At 42.3% G+C, this 19,484-nt stretch overlaps 1 protein-coding gene across 1 annotated transcript in view; it reads right to left on the reverse strand.

Annotated features, from left to right (window-relative positions):
* Positions 1-6,639, reverse strand: part of TEAD1 (TEA domain transcription factor 1) — a 279,289-nt gene extending 272,650 nt beyond the window's left edge. Inside the window, exon 1 of the mRNA XM_037839922.1 lies at positions 6,195-6,639. The gene's annotated coding sequence lies outside the window, so the exon portion shown is untranslated. The remainder of the gene's footprint in view (positions 1-6,194) is intronic.
* Positions 6,640-19,484: the final 12,845 nt, after the last annotated feature.

A 19,484-nucleotide genomic window follows, 5' to 3' on the forward strand; every position in this document is an offset into this window, starting at 1 on the left:
AGCCACAGGGATGGGTGATCTGAAAATGAAGCATATCAAAATGCTATTGATAAGCTAAATTACCAGACAGCTTATCTGAGGCCCACATCCGCCATATGGTGCCCCAACTTCTGCCGCCTGTTGCTGCCACAATAGGCACCGCCTACCCAGAAAGCACCATCGGACAGAAACCCAGCAGCGGCGGCATGTGGGGCAGCTACCGTGTTTACATTTTATTCTGTGCTATTAGCTTTGTGCCTCCCTCAAGCCCAGTAGGGACTTGAAACACACACACATTCAATGTCAAAACTACACGTTATCTGCAAAATACATACATGCGCATGCAGTGCGCGATGCGTGAACACGTATCAGGTGAACGGAGGAAACCAGATGTCAACTCCAGAAAAGGAGTTGCCTGGTGGGGGAGGGCGAGCCAGGCAGGCTCCCACTAGAGCTGCAACCAGACAATGTGCTTTTCTCAAAACACTCAGGCAGGCGGGCCTTGGGGAGTGGCTATTTAAAACACTTGGCTCCTCTTATTTCACCACCATGGAAGCAAATTCGGTTCTTAAGTGCCAGAGCAAATGAAGTCATTTGGTTTCCGCGGGCTTTCTTTGCATTTCAGCAGGAGTGAGACTGGGCTGAAATCGAAAGATCCATCTGAAGTTGTTCTTTCTTCCAATTAATAACTGACTCCACAGAGGATGTGGCATTCTGGCTTCACCAACTTTTTTTGTTTAAAAAGATATTAATGTCACAAAAAAATTAAGTAATACTGGACGCTAGAATGAACGCTGCCCAAAATGACTCCCTTCACAAAATGTCATTAAGTCAAGGTGTAAAGAGGAACAAAAAGATCATCTGCTAATGCCGTAATTAGAATAAAAGATTAATGATGATTTTTGTCAAATAAATTCATAAGAATTTTCCCTTTCTTTCTACTTTCTATTCTTTCTAAATACTTCTCTATCTTTGCAAAGATTATATGGTTGCTGGAAATAAAACATTCAATTATTTAGTTGACTATTAGAGAAAAGACACCCATGTTCAAAGAAAATTCAGCAGCACACAGCATCTAGTTATTAAAAAAAAAATGAACAAGAAGATTCAGGTTTGGATACAGTGCAAAGCAAAAAGGGCAAACATTCTTTTCTTAATATTCAGATCTGCTTAACTCTTACATAAAGGCCCTCATTTCATTCCCTCCAATTTACCCACACCTAAGCAGACAAATTCTTGGATGAACTTTTTGAATTTTCTTCAACATTCTCTGTTCAAAAAAAAAAAAAAAAATCTCCTTTCAAGTTAAACTGAGATTGCACTTGAACTCCATCCAAGAGCAGAGCTGAACCGAATTATGATAATTAGAAAGCTGTGCCTATAAAAAAAGCAGCACAGTTGATGCACTTTTTAAAAAAAGTTCATGCCAGAGAATATAAGTTCAATATGTTCTCACATAATTAACATTTCCCACCATTAGCAGCAGTTTTTCAGTTTATATTTCAGTAAAAACAACAGCATTCGTCCTTGTTGTATATTCCCAGTCACTAGTGTTTCAGTCACTTTCACATACTTCTAAACCTGTCAGCTGCCTGAAAGCAACCAGAATTTCCCACTAGAAACCACAGATGCTTAAGCTGTTTATCAATAAAGATGGCTTTTTCTTTTAAACCCATTTTCCAATGCTGGGTCCTGTCCCTCAAACAAAACTGCTAATGGAATCCTAAGATAAAGTCTTCAAAATGAATATGAATCATAAAATTGGGGCAGAAGTCATTGCTTTAGTAAATACTGATATACAGTAAATACTGATTTTAAACAAAGTGGGGTGGGGGGGGACCACGGGCCTTCCCTTGGCCTAAAACTAGAAAAAGGAGCCTCCTGGGAGGACACCCCACCCTTATCCAAACTAAAGAGAAACCAGCGCTCCCAGACTATAGAAAACATCTTTCGAAAATCCTCCCAAACATGCAAAAAGCCAGTAGACAAAAGGAGAACTTGAGAGCTGGGAGTGAGCCCCACCCGGAAAGAAACACCGTCCTGAATCACCCTTCAGGGTATCCCATTTACTTTGACTAAAATAAAAGTACTTACTTCAAATTCTCTTATTCTGCACCACTATCGGAAGCTGAAAGCATCTGAAGAAATGATCATATTTCAACCTTTAATTCAAGTAAGAGATAGCACTGAGGAAGCTTATAATAGGAATCTTACAGATCGAGGAATCTCAATAGTTCACAACTTTGAAACAAAATAAAACAAAACCCACACAAAAGCACCCCAGATACTGAGATTCAAATATTCTAGCATTCCATAAACTATCCCAGAAAAGAAGGACCAGAAGTTTCCTAACATCACAACTATACAGTAATTATAATTCAATCAGATCTAAATTGGGTATATAGCAAAAAACCCAAGCCTGAAACATTAAGTGCCTGGGATGTACTTGAATTACTTGATTTTATCTCCTTTATGAATATAAAAGAAAATATATCAGTGATATTGTTCAAACATGACTCAGTATCTAATTTAAATACCACAGGGTAATCTGTGGCTTTTACAGATAAAATAAGGAAAAGCACCATGCAGCAATAAAAAATTATTCCAGCCATCAGTCAATCTCCAACCAGTCCAGTGGCAGAGTCTGAGTTTGTCAAAGAAAAATAAACTTACAATGTATTTTTCTCACCGACTTCAGAAGTAGGACATTAGCACTCTACCACTCCACCCACTAAACTCCAAAAGGGAAGCTGTAATGCTCGTATTTATCAAAACAAAGGTTGGCTCCGATTTTCCTGCAGTTCTACAGAGAAAGCTTTGGCCTATATTCTCCAGTAGCTGGAGAAAACAGACCCCAAAAGTTTTATCACTAAACAGATCCAATCGCTAAACACAGTTTTCATTCAGCAATTTTTTTTTTCCTTTTGCAATCTCTTTATTGGGAACAAGACACAGCGCCTAAAATATAAACTTAAAAGTGTCATCTCATCTACCTCTATCTGTATGTGAATACAGTCATTTTAAGTACACTGGATCACACATTGCAGTTATTTGCATCAACCTTTTGAGTGATAATACACAACAATTTTCATTTGCAGGCAGTATAATTATGCCACAATTAACACATAATAACACATGAGATTAGAGAGAAAATTAATCCCACAGATGTACAGTCTCTTGTACAACCACCATGTATGAGAGATCAATCCATTTCTGAAGCAGGCACCCTTCAAATTCTGTTAATGGCACAGGTCATTTCTTCAAAGCCCTAACATTTGGAACCTACATTTTCCAACTGTTCATGTTACATACATTTCTACCAAAAACGTGATGACAAATGTGATCTAGACACATGTGGTGACAGACTACAAGTATATTCTTCCCAAATCTTCCCATTAAGAAACTGTCTCGTACTTGCCAACAATTCAAAATTGCTTATAACACGCTGAAGCTCAAGCAAAAAAAAGTTTGAACGTTTTCTTCCTTATGACTTAACTGTCCTTTATCTAACAAAAGGGGATGCCAGTCCTCAAAGTTAGCACATGAATGCATAATTCTTGAATAAAGTAAGGGAGACAGAGGATGGGGGGAGCACCTGACTCCCCCTAAACTCACTCCCACCCCCCAAACCCACCCTTATGTGTAATTAGTTTGCCGCTAGGGCCTATGCACACGTACCAAAACGCAAGGAAGCAACTCTCAGTTTGGTTCCAGCAATGCCAGAATGTTCCCCCACTTTAAATTAAATTTCATTAAGCATATGTAATGGTGAGTCCTGGTTTTTGTTTTCAGAAAATAAAAAAATAAATAAATAAAACCTCTAATAATCTCTCTCAGGCATGTTCCCTGGAAGGAGTTCTATTTGTTACTTTATAAAGGATCACATGGAGTAGAAATTTACACAAAGATTCTTTCCTATAATTTTCTTTTTTACTTTTATTGCCAAGGCGAAGTGTTACAATGGTTTTGTCCTAAACTCGTTAAAAAAAGAGAGCGGGGAATTCTAATATTACCCTAAAACTGCATATCAAATAATACTTATCATTAAAGTAAAAATAAAACAGTCTACCTTGGCACTTTGATACCATCAGCAAGAACCAGTAACAGATACAGCTTGTCAGTTCATTTTTTTAATACCCACAACAAATAAAAGAATAGTCAAGTCTGTTTAAAACCTGAAACCTGAGAGTTCAACAGAGTTGCACATACAAAGAAATACTAAACAAAAATATCTGTGACCATTTATGGAAGTAGTGAGATTAGAAAAATAAGCCTCCCCACTCCCCCCCCAAAAATAATTAACAATTCAAAACCTCACTGTTGACAAAGGCTCAACTAATCCATTTTCTTTCCTGAGTCACTTAGTAATTAGTTCTTGTATTTCCTTCTAAAGAGGAAAGATTCTTAGCAAAGTTGGATCTAAGTCTGGTCCTTATGAGCATTTAGATTTAACTGGGCCCAAAGATCCTACTATTTGCAGAAGGGAACAAACCCTACTGTGAAAGGATGAAGCACACCCTGAGGTCTGTTCCCCAAAGTATCCAGGCAGAGAAGCCCCTATTTGTGCATTCGCCCAGTGTAACCAATCAGCAATGCTGGGCTCTGACAATGCAGGGAGATCCCATCTTCCTGAAAGGAAGGATCTGTCTATTCAGGTAGCCACCTGCAGGCACCCAGCACACCTCAAGCGTTCAGTCCAGGAGCCTAACTTCAAAAAACAATGGGGGGTGGGTGAGGGGGACGACGACATGGTTGTTCTGGACAGACAGTGTTCTGCTCCTTTGCAATATCTGTAACAATTTTAATATTCGTTTTTTACTATTTTGAAATCTGATACGTTTTATAGACTTTTTCCATCCCAGGACCTGGGCTCCCTCCAAGGCACTGTTTTTAAAACACGCCTTTTTACATTCCCTGCTCCTGGAACATCATCTGTCTCTAAGTTTCCAGTGCTTACTGGGGTCAATTTTCATTTCTGCAAATCACAGGCAGCCACTTGCTTCTCAGAAATTAACAAGCCTCCAGAGAAATGCTGGTGGCTAGTATTTCATTGTTTCATAAATATTTTTATACAGTGACACCACTCAACTTTAAATAAACCTTTAAAAAGAACGACAATTAAAAGGAAAGAAAATTATGATCTGGATTTTATTTATTTTCGTGGGAGAAGGAGAAGGGAGGTAGGGGCCCTCCATTGTTTTCCACTCCTTTAAAAAAATGTTGCTTTGATTTAGAAAATCACAAACATAAAAAAAGGAAAACCTTAGAAGTTGAACTTTCTTTAAAGCGGGCCTCTGGACTTTGGAAAACAAGTGTTGCAGCTATGAACAAAGACTAGAAGGGCACCCTGATTTTCTTCTCTCCTGGGGATCATCTCTCTCCCAATAACAAACAAATCCCCCAGTATTTCCTACCGAAGGGAAGTTTTCCAGGGAAAGTCTCCTCCTGGGTTTGGTGGTAACTGCGACTCAGTCTTTTTTGGACACAATGTTTCTGCTGACTCCTGAAAATTTTCCACTTGAATGTGTAATGAAGCGGCAGCGGCAGCAACAGTCCTAGAGAAGCGGTAAAGACGACCGTGCCCTCTTTCATCTTTGGGAAGGAGTAAAAACCGTCGCCAGCAGCATCAGTCGACGCAGACCCCCGACCAGCCTCGGGGGCCCGGACAGTGCGGAAGGGGGGGAGGGAGCGGGAGAAGCTGGGCGGGGGGGGGAGGGCGGAGAGGGGGGTCGGGCCGGCTTCTGGCTCCCAGGCGGTGGCTGCAGCTCTCCCCGCCCGCGCTCGCGCCTAACTTCTGGCTTCTCCAAGAAAAAAATGTGAAAAATGCCCAAGGGTGTCTGCGTGTGTGCGTGTGCAGGCGGGCGTGAGACGGAGCGCGCAGTGTGCGCGGCTGGCCCGGCGCCTCCAGGGCCGCCGGCAGGGGCAGGCGCGGGGCCGCCTGTTGCCGCGCGGACTCCGCAACGCGCGGCCCAACTTCGCGATCCGGCAACTTGCGAGGCTGCGGAGGGCAGCTCACCTTGAAGGGAGAGCGGGGAGGCGGGGTACAGGGGCCTTGGCTATGGCCCCCTCCGCGTGGCCGCCCGCCGGTCCGCCTTACACAAAGCAGAGTCTGGAGAGAAAGAGCCGGCCCGAGCGGGACGCGCTGCTGACCCCCCAGCCTCCCGCCACCCCGTGCGCCCCCCGCACCCCAGCATCAGCCCCGCGCACCAACTTACCTCGGCAAAGGAAGCCGCCGCAGCGCCCGGCGAGTCCGAGACAAACTTCTGCGCCGCTTTCCCGCCCCCTGCTCGGTGCCCGGCTCCCTACCTCCGGGCCGAGCCACCCCACCCCTGCCTAGCAAAGCTTCCTCCCGGGCCGGCTGTGCGCACTGGGCTACTGCCCGCGGCTTCGGGCACTGGGGGGGCTGGAGGGGTTTCACTGCATGGCCTGTCTCCGGAGGCGGCCGCCCCGGGCCCGGGCCCCGCCGCGCGGATTGGCCCGCAGGGTGGAAGCGAGTCTGCAAAGTGCTTGGTGGGCGCCCGCAGCGGGCGGCGGGGCCGCGGCGGCGGCTGCAGAGGCTCGGCTCGGCTCGGGCGGCCCGGCGCGGCGCGAGCGATGCTAAGAATGTTCGGAATGAGGACAGGAATGAAATGAACGCCAGGACCGAACTCGCTCCGGAGGGGTGGGGCCTCGGTGACGTCATGCGGCTTGCCGCCCGGGGCCGGGGGCGGGACTTGCCGCCGCCGGTGACGTCATGGGGGTTCGGGGCGGGACCGGCTTCGTAGCTTCGCCGTTGGGGCGCGGGCTCCCCCGGGAGGGGCGGCGGGGCGGGGTCTCGCGCCCACGGGGGAGCAGGGCGCGCGCGGGAGCCGCCCTCCCCACCTCCTCCCAGCGCGGGCGCCGGGCTTTGTCCCGAGCTGGGGCGGGGCGGACGGGAGGAGGGTGGATTGGAGGTTCCTGCGCTCGCGCGGAGCACTCTGGAAGCCTGGGTCAGTTCTGTTGCAGCCAGCGCCGAGGCTGGAGCCGCTTTGCGCCAAGTCTGCCGTGCCTCAGTTTCCCTCAACCGGACGCGGACATTCCGGGGGCCCCACGGAGCGTCCTCCGAACTTGCGGTAATCTGCTAGTGTACGGAAAAGAAGTTTCTTTTTTTGCAAATTCAGGTTGTTTTCGAGCGCGGTGGACGCCTTCCCGGGCCGGACTCCCTGCCTACCATTTCTTCCACTGTTTTCTTTCGCTTTAGCAATAAAAGTTCACGGATCTTGCCCAGATTGAAATTTGCCATACTGTGGAGAAGGGAAACCTTCAGTATAGCAGAGAAACGATAATTAAGAGTTGGTAATAATCCTGCCCGGCTGCCACGGTCTTCTCCAGGTCACTCAAGGAAATAACTCATCACTGAAGGTTGTACATTTCGAAAGTAATGAGTGATGTAAAAACTCCCTAAACTTTAAAATGCTGCATCCTGCCACTTCACCCTTTTCTTTGTGGATAAACTTCATTTCCATAACAAAAGAATATTTTCACCCTACTTTTGGAGATAGTAATGCAAAAGCAATTTAGTAGACCCATTCCTGAATCGGGAAACAGTTGGGTGAAGTTGACCCACTGTGGGCAGAACTGTCTCAAGTTTGGGGTGTCCTTGTGATCTGTGATTTCACTTAGATAGAAGTAGCAAAGCAATTCCTGCGCAGTTGACCTTGTTCCTTCTAGGCAGTTGCCTCTCCTTCCAGTTGGGGTCTCCGCATAAATATTGGAGCCTGTTTACATGTCCAGAAAAATCCCTAAATGTGAACAACTGAGAGATGCAAGATATGACTCACTACAGCTATTTTATACAAAACGTAACTTTAGAAATGCATTTTCAATTGAAATTTTTATTGAGGTAATTGAAAGTTACATGCAGTTGTTAAAAAATAATAGTGATCTCCTGTTCACTTTGTCCAGCCTACTCCATTGTAATATTTTGCAAGACCATAATACAATAGCACAATCAGGATACAATCCTGATATGACCTTGGATTGATACCATCCACCAAGCCTACTGAGAGTGCCCAGTTTTACTTGTACTCATTCCTGTATGTGTGTGTATTTAGTTCTATACAATTTTATCACCTGAATCCACCTGTATCCACCACCACAGTCAAGTACTAACTCATTTTTATCTCTAATTTGTATGCATAATGAGCTGATACAATGAGGTTCAAAATAATGACCCCAGACACGTTGGAGTGGTTTTTGGAAGTGTGTTAGAAAGACAATTTGTCATTAAAACTTTCCAAGAATTCGTCTATTTGACAGACCTGGAGCAGCTAATGTCTGCTTCTAAGGTTCCCACTACAGATGCAAGAGAAAAGATGCTCGCATTTTCTGATTGTGGCAGCCAAGACTGAATGGGGGATGCAAGAAGTACTAAAACATGGGTAGGGGGAGATAATTTTTGCAACTCAGAAATAAACTTGTAAACAGCGAAGAGCTTTGTTATGCCACAAAAGCAAATTTTATGAGGCATATCTCTCTCCAAATATCTTCTAAAAGTGCCATATAGCAGCTGGTGGCAGTGCCAGCCAGCCAGTGAGGAGGGTTTTTAAACCACTGTTTATTGGTCCATTTTATCTGGGCACCTTTGAGACTCTAGTTCCAGTCTTAGTCACCTGGCAATTCAATATCTCCCCATTCCTTACTCAATTAAAGATAAATCCCTTGGCCTGGGATTCAGAACTCTTTGTGACATGCTGTAACTTCTTGACCAGTGTTTTCTCCAATTTCTCCCATCTACATGCACATCTTTTGAAGCTCATCCTAAAAACCTTTTCTTCTAGGAAGACTGTGAAACCAAAATTTTCCTGCCCAGGACCTTCAGAGCTCCTTTCTCTAGACACACCATTTGCATTCTATCTGTTAGTTGCCAACATGCATGTGTTACTGGTGATGCCCCCAGGTCTGAGCACCTAGAGAGTCTCATTCAGCTCACTGTCCTGCCTAGGGCTTTCTTTGTCATGTCTCCACTCTGACTGTTCCACACATTTTCACACTCCTCGGCCACCTGTTGGTCAAGACATAGGACCTATGACCCATGGGCTGTTCAGCCCCAGGGTCTAAGGGCAGGAGCAGTAGCTACCATGAACTGCATCCCTCCTCATCACAGCACATCTTGCATTTGTCATCTCATTTAATCCTCACAGCACCTGTGTGAGCTAGCGATTATAACCCTAGTTTACAGTGATGAGGAAATGAGAGGTAGGGAAGTTATATAACTTACCCATGGTTGTAACATCCAAGAGAGACAGAGCCAGGACCTGAATTCCAGGGCCTACTGATTCCAGCCCATGTCCATAACCAGAGACGTCTACTGCACCCAAAACTGAAACAGGTATAAATTAAAGCAATGAAGTGCCAGGTGTTGTTCTATATGTTATCTTTCCATAATATATTCCCGTATATTACCTCATGTAATGCTCACAGTAACCCCATGAATTAATCTCATTTCACAGATGAGAAACCTGAGACCCACAGAGGTGAAGTAACTTGGTTAGGGTCACACAGCTAGTAACTGCAGAGCCAGGATTCCAACCCAGGCAACCCCCCTCCGATTTCATGCTCTTTTATACTGCCCAAATGCAGAACTACACTGAGTGCCATCAGCCATCTGCTGAGGTGACTATCCTGAGACCTAACAATTAGTCTTACCAAGGAAGAAGGTAACTTTAACACATGACAGAAAGTGATTCAAATAATGGTAACAAATCACACTAAACCAGAAACCCTGAGTCTGCATGAAGCTAGAAATAACAGCCAGGGCAGGTTAGAATTTACCCTGCGGAAGCACTAACTGGAAACTATTCTGCTTTGGAAGATACGTAAAGATGAATCAATGATAATGATGTAATTTGCCTCATCTCTAAGAAAGTTGAGTACCTTTTCTTATAGGAGGATATATTGGTACAACTTTGGAAAAGTTTGGCATTAGTGAAGATGAAGATTTGCGTATCCTATGACTCAGCACTTCGGCTCTTAAGAAGATACCCAAGATAAACTCAGGTACAGTGCACCAGGACACACATACAAGAATGTTCACTGAGGCATTTTTGTAATAGTTCCAAACAGGAAACAACCCATATGTCCATTAATGCTAGAAAGGATATGTGTATTGTAATACATTCATATGATGGACTATACAGCAATGCAAATGAATGAACTATAGCTTCATGAAACAACAATGATGAATCCTAAAAATGTCATATTAAGTGAAAGAAGCATGGCATAAAATAATTCATATATGATCATTTTACATAAAGTTCAAAAGCAAGCACAATTTAACAGCATTGTTTAGAGATGTCTAGGTGGTAAAACTAGAAGGAAGGAGAAAAAAGAATAACGACGTAATTACCAGTAAATCTGGGGTAATGGTGATTTCAGGGGGAGGGGTGTGATACAGAAGGGAAACATAGTAAGGGGGGTGGAATTTCTGGAGTTCTGGCAAAGTTCTTTGTTTCTCTGGTTACACGGATGTTCGTTATAACAATTTATTAAACTATATATTTGTTTTAAGCACCCACTTCTTGTGTCTATTGTATCACCATTTTTTTAAAGTTAAAAATAAATGTTAAAGTGAGCTGCCAATATTCAAATGCCTATGTGCCTGGGGCTTGGCCTGGTTCTGAATTCCATCCCCTCTCACATCCTCAGGATTCTTTGCACATTCAGCATTCCCTCTGTCCTGAGTCTTCAACTTAACTCTCTACTGGATCCTTTCAATCAGCATTTAAACATATGCAAGCCTCTCTCCCATCTTAACAACAACAACAACAACAAGTAACCTTCTGTTGTTTTAATCTCATCCCCAACTACTTTCCTCCCTCCTCCTTTTTTTTTTAAATTTTTATTATTTTTTTAACTACAGAAGCATATTCATTTACCCCAAATCACAAGCTTCACATATTCTTATCCCCACATGAACAGCATTTCCGTTTCCATAACAGTCACCAAATACCCAATAATTTCCCCAATCCCCTCAAAAAGTATACCTCACAGAGATACAACTCATGTCCGCAACTTCCCCAAATTCTGAATAAATGACTTCCCTTGATTTTACATTGAATACATTCTCCATCATGAAATTTCTCCATAAATGCCAATCTCCCTCCTCCTTTTCACAACTGAACTTAAGGAAGGAATTGTCTAATCTCATTGCCTTAATTTCTGGACCAACCATTTATTTCTCAACCCTCTCCAATCATGCTTCTTCTGTCCCCATCACTTATTCCATCAACACAGTTGTCCTTCTAGCTTTTGTGACTAGATGTAGCTAGTTCAATGGACCTTTTGTCTGCCCCATTGTACTTGGGTACTCAGCAGTGTTGGACAGTGTCGACCAACCCTCTTGAAACAATCTCTCTCCCTGGCACAATCTCCTAGTTTTCCTCCTACTTCTCTGGCTGCCCTCATATCCCTTTATTGACTCATTCTCTAGCTAGAAATTAAATCTTGGTATGCTGGAGCCTCTGCTTTCTCCTATCCTCACTTTATATCCTGTCCCCAACTGAGCTAATTCACTCCACTGGTTTTGATTACTGTTTGTTTGCAGTTATCTTCCAAATATACACATTAGCCCACATCTCTCCTTGGAACTCCAGACTTGTATACCTAATCTCCTCCTTGACACCACCATCTCAGTGTCTCAAAAATACCTCAAACAACCTGTCCAAAACCATGATCTTCCACTACAACCATTGTCTTCCTCAAGTATTTCCTTCTCTGAGAAAAGCAGGAGAAACCTAGAGGTCAGGCTTGATACAGCCCTACCTGCTGAATACCCTTCAGGAGTGTTATACAACATTTAGGAAAAAAAAATCCTTCTAAGGCTCTACATGATCTAACCCCTCCCCCTTACCTTTTCAGGCATCTTGCATCTCTCCCTCCAAACCTCATGTGTTCCTAGCATAGTGAATAACTTTTAATTCCTCAACTGCATCATGCTTCCTTCGCCTACAGGGCCCTCTCTCGTGTTATTTCACCTCTTTGGAATGCTTTTCCCTCCTCTTTAGCTAATTCATTCCTCTCCTCCAGATATTAGCTCAAATGTTATTTTATTGAAGGAATCTGTCCTCATCGCCCAGACTTTATCTCATGGTTTCTTATTGTATTTGTTATCTAATGCTAGGTAACAAATCTCTGTAAAACTTAATGTCCTAAAACAACAATGACCATTTATTATCTCTCAGTTTCTGTGGCTCAGGTATCTGGGAATGACTTGGCTAGGTGGTAAAGACTTGGGGGTCTCTCAAGAAATTGTAGTCAGATGTCAGTAGGAATGCAGTCATGTGAAGGTTTGATTGGGACTGGGGCTTCCCCTTCTGTTCCGGCTTGCTAATGCTGCCATTCTGCAAAACACCAGCAAGGATTGGCTTTTATAAAGGGGGGTTATTTGGTTACACAGTTACAGTTTTAAGATCATAAAGTGTCCAACAATAGGGTACCTTCAATGAAGAATGGTCGATGGCATCCAAAAACCTCTTGTTAGCTGGGAAGGCCCGTGGCTGGTGTCTGCTGATCCTGGGTTGTGTTCCACTCTTTTCTCAGCTCCTGTGCATTCTTCAAAGTGTTGCTCTTGTGTTTGTCCTCTTTTAGCTTCTCTTGAGGAAAAGTCTGCTTTCAAAGGCTGGCTCCAGAATGTCTCCATAAGCTGCAGCTTCTCTTCAAAGTGTCACTCTGAGGTCCTCTGTCTGTAAACTCCTTTATAAGACTCCAGTTATCCAATTAACACCCACCCTGAATGGGTGGGGTAACACCTCCATGGAAATTATCCAATTATTCACTTACAGTTGATTGAGTCACATCTCCATGAAAACATTCAATCAAAGGATTCTAGTCTAATCAACACTAATACATCTGTCCCCACAAGATTGCATTAAAGAATATGGCTTTTTCTGGGGGACATAATATATACAGACCAGCACATCTTCCAAGACTGCTCACTCATGTGCTTGTCAAGTGGATACTGACTGTTGGAAAGAGGCCTCAGTTCCTCTCTACATGGGCCTCTCCATGTTTCCTGGGCTTCCTTACATCATGGTGACTGGATTTCAAAGATGAGCATTGAAGGAGACAGCATGAGGAAACATGTCTGTCTTATGAATGAGACTCAGAAGTCACAGAGCGTCCCTTCTACCATATTCTTTTGGTTAGAAGTGAGTCACTAAGGTTGGCCAGTAACCAACAGGAGGGGAATTGGATTCTACCTTTGGGAGGGAGACTGTCAAAAAATCTTCAGAATTATTTTTTTTTAATTATATGTGTGTGTGTGTGTGTATCTGTATAGCTCTCCCTTCCTGAACTTATCATGGCCTGTAATTTTATATAACATATATTATAAATATGACGTATATATTTGTATGTTGATTTGATTAATGTCTATATTCCCACACTATAATATAAGCTCTATTGGAACAAGGATCATATATGCTTTGCCCACCATTTCATTCCTAGTACCTAGTACATTATCTGGCACATTGGGATAGAATAATAATACATTATGAATTTTATGTAACACCCAAACAATCTTTTTAGGTAGGTATCATTATTTCCTTTTACAGCTGTGGAAACTGAGAGTCCAAGTGGGTGAATAATTTGTTCAAGGACCAAAATTTGAATCCAGGTTGTTGATTCTAAGCTGGCACTATTTCCAGGACTCCAGACTTCCTCCCTACCACCACACGAGAGGTGCACATTGGCCTGGGTAAGGTAGTCTCCTGTGTTCCCATATGTCCTCATCAAGAACCTTGGGATAGCTCATTCTTCTTCCAATCTGTATAGATTTAAGGACAGGACTGTCTTGGTAAGGAAATACCTGACATTTCTAGTCATGAAAAAATTATTTCCAAAATAATTGATCCTTGTGAGTTTGCCTATCCTGAGCAAAAGCAAAGAATGTAGAGTTTCTGAAACCTCAAATCTTCTCTTGGGAGGGCCAGCCAGAGTATTCACTGAGAAAACTCACAAAAATCATCCATCTGACCCCATGCATTGCTCCACACCTGCAGAAGGTCTTGTGTCCTCCACTCAGGAAAAGGGAGCCATTGACAGATGCACCATTCAATGAAGCGGCCATTAGTCATCTGTGGTTCTCTAAATTTTATTTAATTACAACAAAATAAAACTTTAAAATTCAGTTCCTCAGTTGCAATAACCATATTTCAAGTGATCAATAGCCACATGTGACTAGTGGCTACCATATTGGGAAGTGCAAACACAGAACACCTTGACTGTTAAAAAAAGTACTATCAGAGCGCACTGCCAGAGAACCTAGATAAATCCTAGTCCCAGAGAATTCCAAGGCCATGGAAGAAGATGAAACCAAGGGCCCACGTATAACTGTGCTCTCTAATAACAGGGGGATGGGGAATTTATCCACCCAACTCCTCTGGCAGAAATGGTACCATCCCTAGTAATGGAGCTCTGGGTGTGGACTTGCCTCTGCAGGCCTATGCTTCCTAACCAGGCTTTCTGCTCTTTTCCATCTGTCCTCTGAGCAATCAGTCTCACATGAAATAACCACTGCCATTGTCTAAATCCGACCACTCCTCACCTGCTGCCCATATCGACTGAACCCAGGCCTAGCCTGAGACAACACGTTTCTTACTGTCCTCCGTACCTCAAATGACACATCGCCATGCTTACGTCAGGCTCTGTCCTGCATCAGAGGATGTGAATTCCTTCCTCTTCAAAGATACCCACCCCCAACTTCTCCATCACCACATGTGTTCTGGGATGCCATAACAAATTACCACAAACTTGGTAGCATTAGCAACAGGAATATATTCCCTCACAGCTCCGGAAGCCAGAAGTCTGAAATCAAGGTGTTGGCAGGACCAGGCTCCCTCTGGAGGCTTTAGGGGAGAAACCGTCCTTTGCTCTTCCAGCTTCTGGCAGCTTCAGGTGTTCTTTGTCTTATGGCTGCACAACTCCAATTTCTGCCTCCACGTTCACAAACCGTCTCCTCTTGAGTCCTCTCATCTTCCGTCTGTTATAAGAAAAGTTGTCATTGAGTTAGGACCAACCCAGATAATCCAGGATGGTCTCATCTCCAGATCCTAATTAGCCTGCGGACATGTCTTTCCGGAGGTTACCATTTAGCCTGTGACAATCTTCATTTCCCACCTGTAGCCACCTAGGGCCTGGCTCTCATTTGACTCAGTTGTTTCCCATTTAATAAAATGTGTTCAGGATATGGCAATAAAGGGTTTCCACAATCAGTCCCTGGTTTAATGCCATTTTTCTGTTTGTCACTTTTTAGCCACACTCCTGTCTTCACCATCTATCATGCATGTGTAAAACATTCCTGCCCCTGCATTTTTATTAGCGCTATTTCCTCTGTCAGCAACACTTACTCCATGCACATCCTATTTATCCGTGGAGGCCGAGCTCAAGTCCCTCCTTCTCCCTGAAGTCCTTCTGATGTTAAAGCCCCTCCTGCTTCCTGCTTCTGATTGCGACCACTGAGCACAGACCACCTGACGCTACTATATATTACTGTATGCATATTTATTTTCTCTCCCTGCTTGAATTTAGAGTGTTTTTTTGGCAAGGAATTAGCATATAAATCTTTGCACTCCTAAGAGTTTTTAGATGCAGTCTTGAGCACAGTGGATGTTCAAATATTGTTGATAACACTGACATATCACATCATCACTTCAAAAGAGTCAGTGGCAAATCATACAGCACGATTTGAAATAAATCTTGTAAAAGTGGGTAAATACTTTTATATTGCAGAAGAAGATTATTGACCTAAGAAAACATTTATGATAAAAAATATGAGCAGTATGATATCACAGTTGTAATTTTTAAAAAGTATGTGTGGATGTGTATGTATGCACAGAAAAAGGACCAGAGTGCTACATGCTAAAATATTGACAGATAATGGGATTACAGGTGATTTTTCATTTTCTCCTTGGCCTTTTCAGTGTTTCTCAAGACTAAATTAAGTGACTTTTATAGAGACGTTCAGTTAAAAAAAATTATCTGAATTAAAGAATTGCAATATAAAACCCCCAAGTATCTGCATTTTAAGTAGTTTGAATTGTTTTCTGGGTTAAAAGATATGTGTGTTTTTCTTTCAACAATCTCAAATACTCAGAAAAGATGAGAGGAAGTCGCCAGCATGATGCCCATCACTCCCAAATTCTTCAGTGTGTTATTTCCTTGAAAAAGAACATTTTCACGTATAACCTTAATACAACTATAAATATTAGGAAATTAACACTGGCTTCTAATTTTCAAACCTCATTCTTGTTTCCCCAATTATCTAATAATGTCCCCTACAGCAAAATGATCCCATCCTGAATCTCATGTTGCACTTAGTTAACTGTCATGTCTCTTTTAGTCTCCTTTAACCTTGGCCAATTCCTCGATATTTTCTTAACCTTTGTGATGTTTAGGCTTTTGAAAATGACAGGTCACCTATTTTGTCCCTTAATTTGGGTTTGTGCTATCCAAACTCCAGGAAGGCCTGCAAGGATCCTCACCTCCTCGTAACCCCACCCTTGGGACCCCCTCTGACGCTGGATCAGGGGATACCTGTGTGGCCAGTTAGGTACCGCAGAAGTGGCATGTCTTAGTTTCCGGCTGCTGAAACAAATATCATACAGTGGGTTGGCTTAAACAACAGGAATTTATTGGCTCATGGCTTTGAGGTGAGAAGAAGTCCAAAAGCAAGGCAGCAGAAAGGTGACTTTTTCTCCCCTAAAATTGTGGCATTCTGGGGCCGACGGCCAGCAATTCTTGGTCCTTCATTTTTTTGTTAGATAGCAATGCACTCGGCAATGTCTTCTCCATTCTCCTCCAGGTTCCATTGACTTCCTGCTTCCAATGATATCTTTTTAATCAGTTTTCTAATGACATGTAAGAAACCACCTATCTTTGTGATATATGAAAGCTTTAACAAAATGTCACAAACTGGGGGAGTTAAAACAATGGAAATGTATTGCCTAACAGTTCCAGAGGCTACAAGTCCAAAACAAGGTGTTGACAGGGCCATGCTACCTCTGAGGTGTGTAGAGAAGAGTCTGTTCCATGCCTCTCTCCTAACTTCTGGCAGTGGTCTCAGTTGTCACATGGCATTCTCCCCTCATTTGTCATGTGTGTCAAAATTACTTCTCCTTGTAATGCCACCAGTCATATTGGATTAATGGCCCACCCTACTCCACTGTGACCTCATTTGAATTTGCCTAATTCCATCTGCAATACCCCTATTTCCAAATAAGATCACATTATGAGGTACTGGGGGTTAAAACTTCAACACATCTTTTAGGGAGACACAATTCAATCCATAGCAACTACTCTAAAATTAATGGCTTTTGGGAACTGATTGATTATTTCTCATAACTGTGTGGAATGGCTGGAAAGTCCTGCTTGTCTCACCTGAGCGCACTATGCAGCGGCCTTCAGTTGGTGGGTTGGTTGGAGACTGGCCATTCTCAGATGGCCTCAAATTATATTTTACTTGGCATTTTTGTGGCTGAGGTCTCAGCTGAGATGGCTCAACCTCTCTCTTTATGCGGTCATTCATCTAGGACTTCTTCACATGATGCTAGAAGTTTTCCAGGAGAGCAAAAGCAGAAGTTGAAAGATCTCAAATCATAGAATATCACTTCCACCACACTCTATGGTCAAAGCAAATCAAAAGCTCACCCCAGATTCAAGGGGGTGGAAAAATAGCCCCTACCTCTTGACGGGAGAAGCTGAAACGGCCAAGTCACCTTGCAAAAGCACAGTGGGAGGCATAATTCATTGGGGGACATTATTGTAACAACTAACTATACTTTGCCAATGTAACAATAAAAATGCCAGTTAAAAATTTAAAAAACAAACAAAAATTAACATTTAAATTACCTCTCTGAGCTAGAATGAACATAAAGAATCCATAGAGCCTTACAAAAAATAAAAGCAGGAATCCTAGAAGACAAGCAACCCCCAGACTTCTCATTTGCCCGGAGGTTTTCTGCCAAACAATGGAGAACTTGAGCCCCTACCTGAAGCTGTGTGGTGCATGGAGAACAGAAGGTAAAACCAAAGCTCATCAAAAGCAGACTCTAATATGAGAACCTGACATAGAGCTGGGACTCCACCCTATGTAAGGTGAATAAGAAAAACAAACTCACTGAAAAGAAATAGACAGCAAGAAAATTTTGCATGCATGTCTTAACTTCAGTGCTGGATGTAGGGGAAAATAATCATCTGAAAGTCTCTAACCACAAACTGACCACCCCATGGGTTTACTGTGTTTTCTGGGGAGAAAAATACAATCTACTGATGTCATTTGATGTAGTCCCATATTTTTAGGTATTTAGTTGATTGAGAGGTGCAAATAGAAATCCTTTCTGGAAGAATTCAAACTTAATCCAGGCCACAAAGAATTCCCATAGATAAAGTTCCAACAGAAATGAGCAACTCACTGTAAAATAAAATCACAGAACATACTAAGAAGCAAGGCATCATCAGTAAGAACCAGAAGAAAAAAAATAGACAGTAGCCATAGATCCTGTAAGGTTTCAGTTATTACAATATAAAACATGGGGTTTGAAGTAACTAACTGTAATATGTTTAAATAAACACAAGACAAGCTTAAAATATGAGTAGGGAGTGACTAGACAGAACTGAGACAAGTCTAAATAGCAATTCTTAAAATTAAAAAGGTAGACACTGAAATTTAAAAATCCATTAACAGATTAAAAATCAGATTACACCACTGAGAATGGAATTAGTGAACTGGATTATAGAATGAATTTATTTGGAATATGAAGAGATGTAAAATATGAGAGGTTATGAGAGTGGTGGACATAGTGTGAAGGTCTAACATACATCTAGTCATATTTCCAAAAAAGCAATAACAGAGATGGGGAAACTAGGAGCCTCATACAATGCTAGTGGAACGTAAAATGGTGCAGTGGCTTTAGAAAACAGTGCATTGGTTCCTCAAAATGTTAGACGTAGAGTTACCATATGACCCTAAAATTCCACTCCAAGGTATTTATCTAAGAGAAATGAAAACATATATCCACACAAAAACTTATACAAAAATGTACATAGTAGCATAATTCATAGCAGTTAAAATTGTAGAAACAACCCAAATGATGAATGGATAAAACAGATAATTATTGAGCCATAAAAAGAAATAAAATAAAAAGAAATGAATAAGGTTACATGCTACAACACGAATGAGAAAGAAGCCAGTCACAACTGACCACAGATTGTATGATTCTATTTATATGAAATATCCAGAATACACAAATATATAGAAAAAAAAAGTAGATTAGTGGTTGCCAAGGGCTGGGGGAGGCAAGTGAGGATGGAGAGTGACTGCCATCAGATACAAGGTTTCTTTTTGAGGTGATGAAAATATTCTAAAATTAGATTATAATAGTTGCACAACTGTAAATATACTAAAAACCCTTGAACTGTATACTTTAAACAGGTGAACTTTATAGTATGTAAATTGTCAATAAAAATGTTTAGAAAGAGATAATAGAGAA

Source organism: Choloepus didactylus, chromosome 6 (genome assembly GCF_015220235.1).
Source record: "Choloepus didactylus isolate mChoDid1 chromosome 6, mChoDid1.pri, whole genome shotgun sequence".
In the NCBI taxonomy this organism is placed as follows: Eukaryota; Metazoa; Chordata; class Mammalia; order Pilosa; family Megalonychidae; genus Choloepus; species Choloepus didactylus.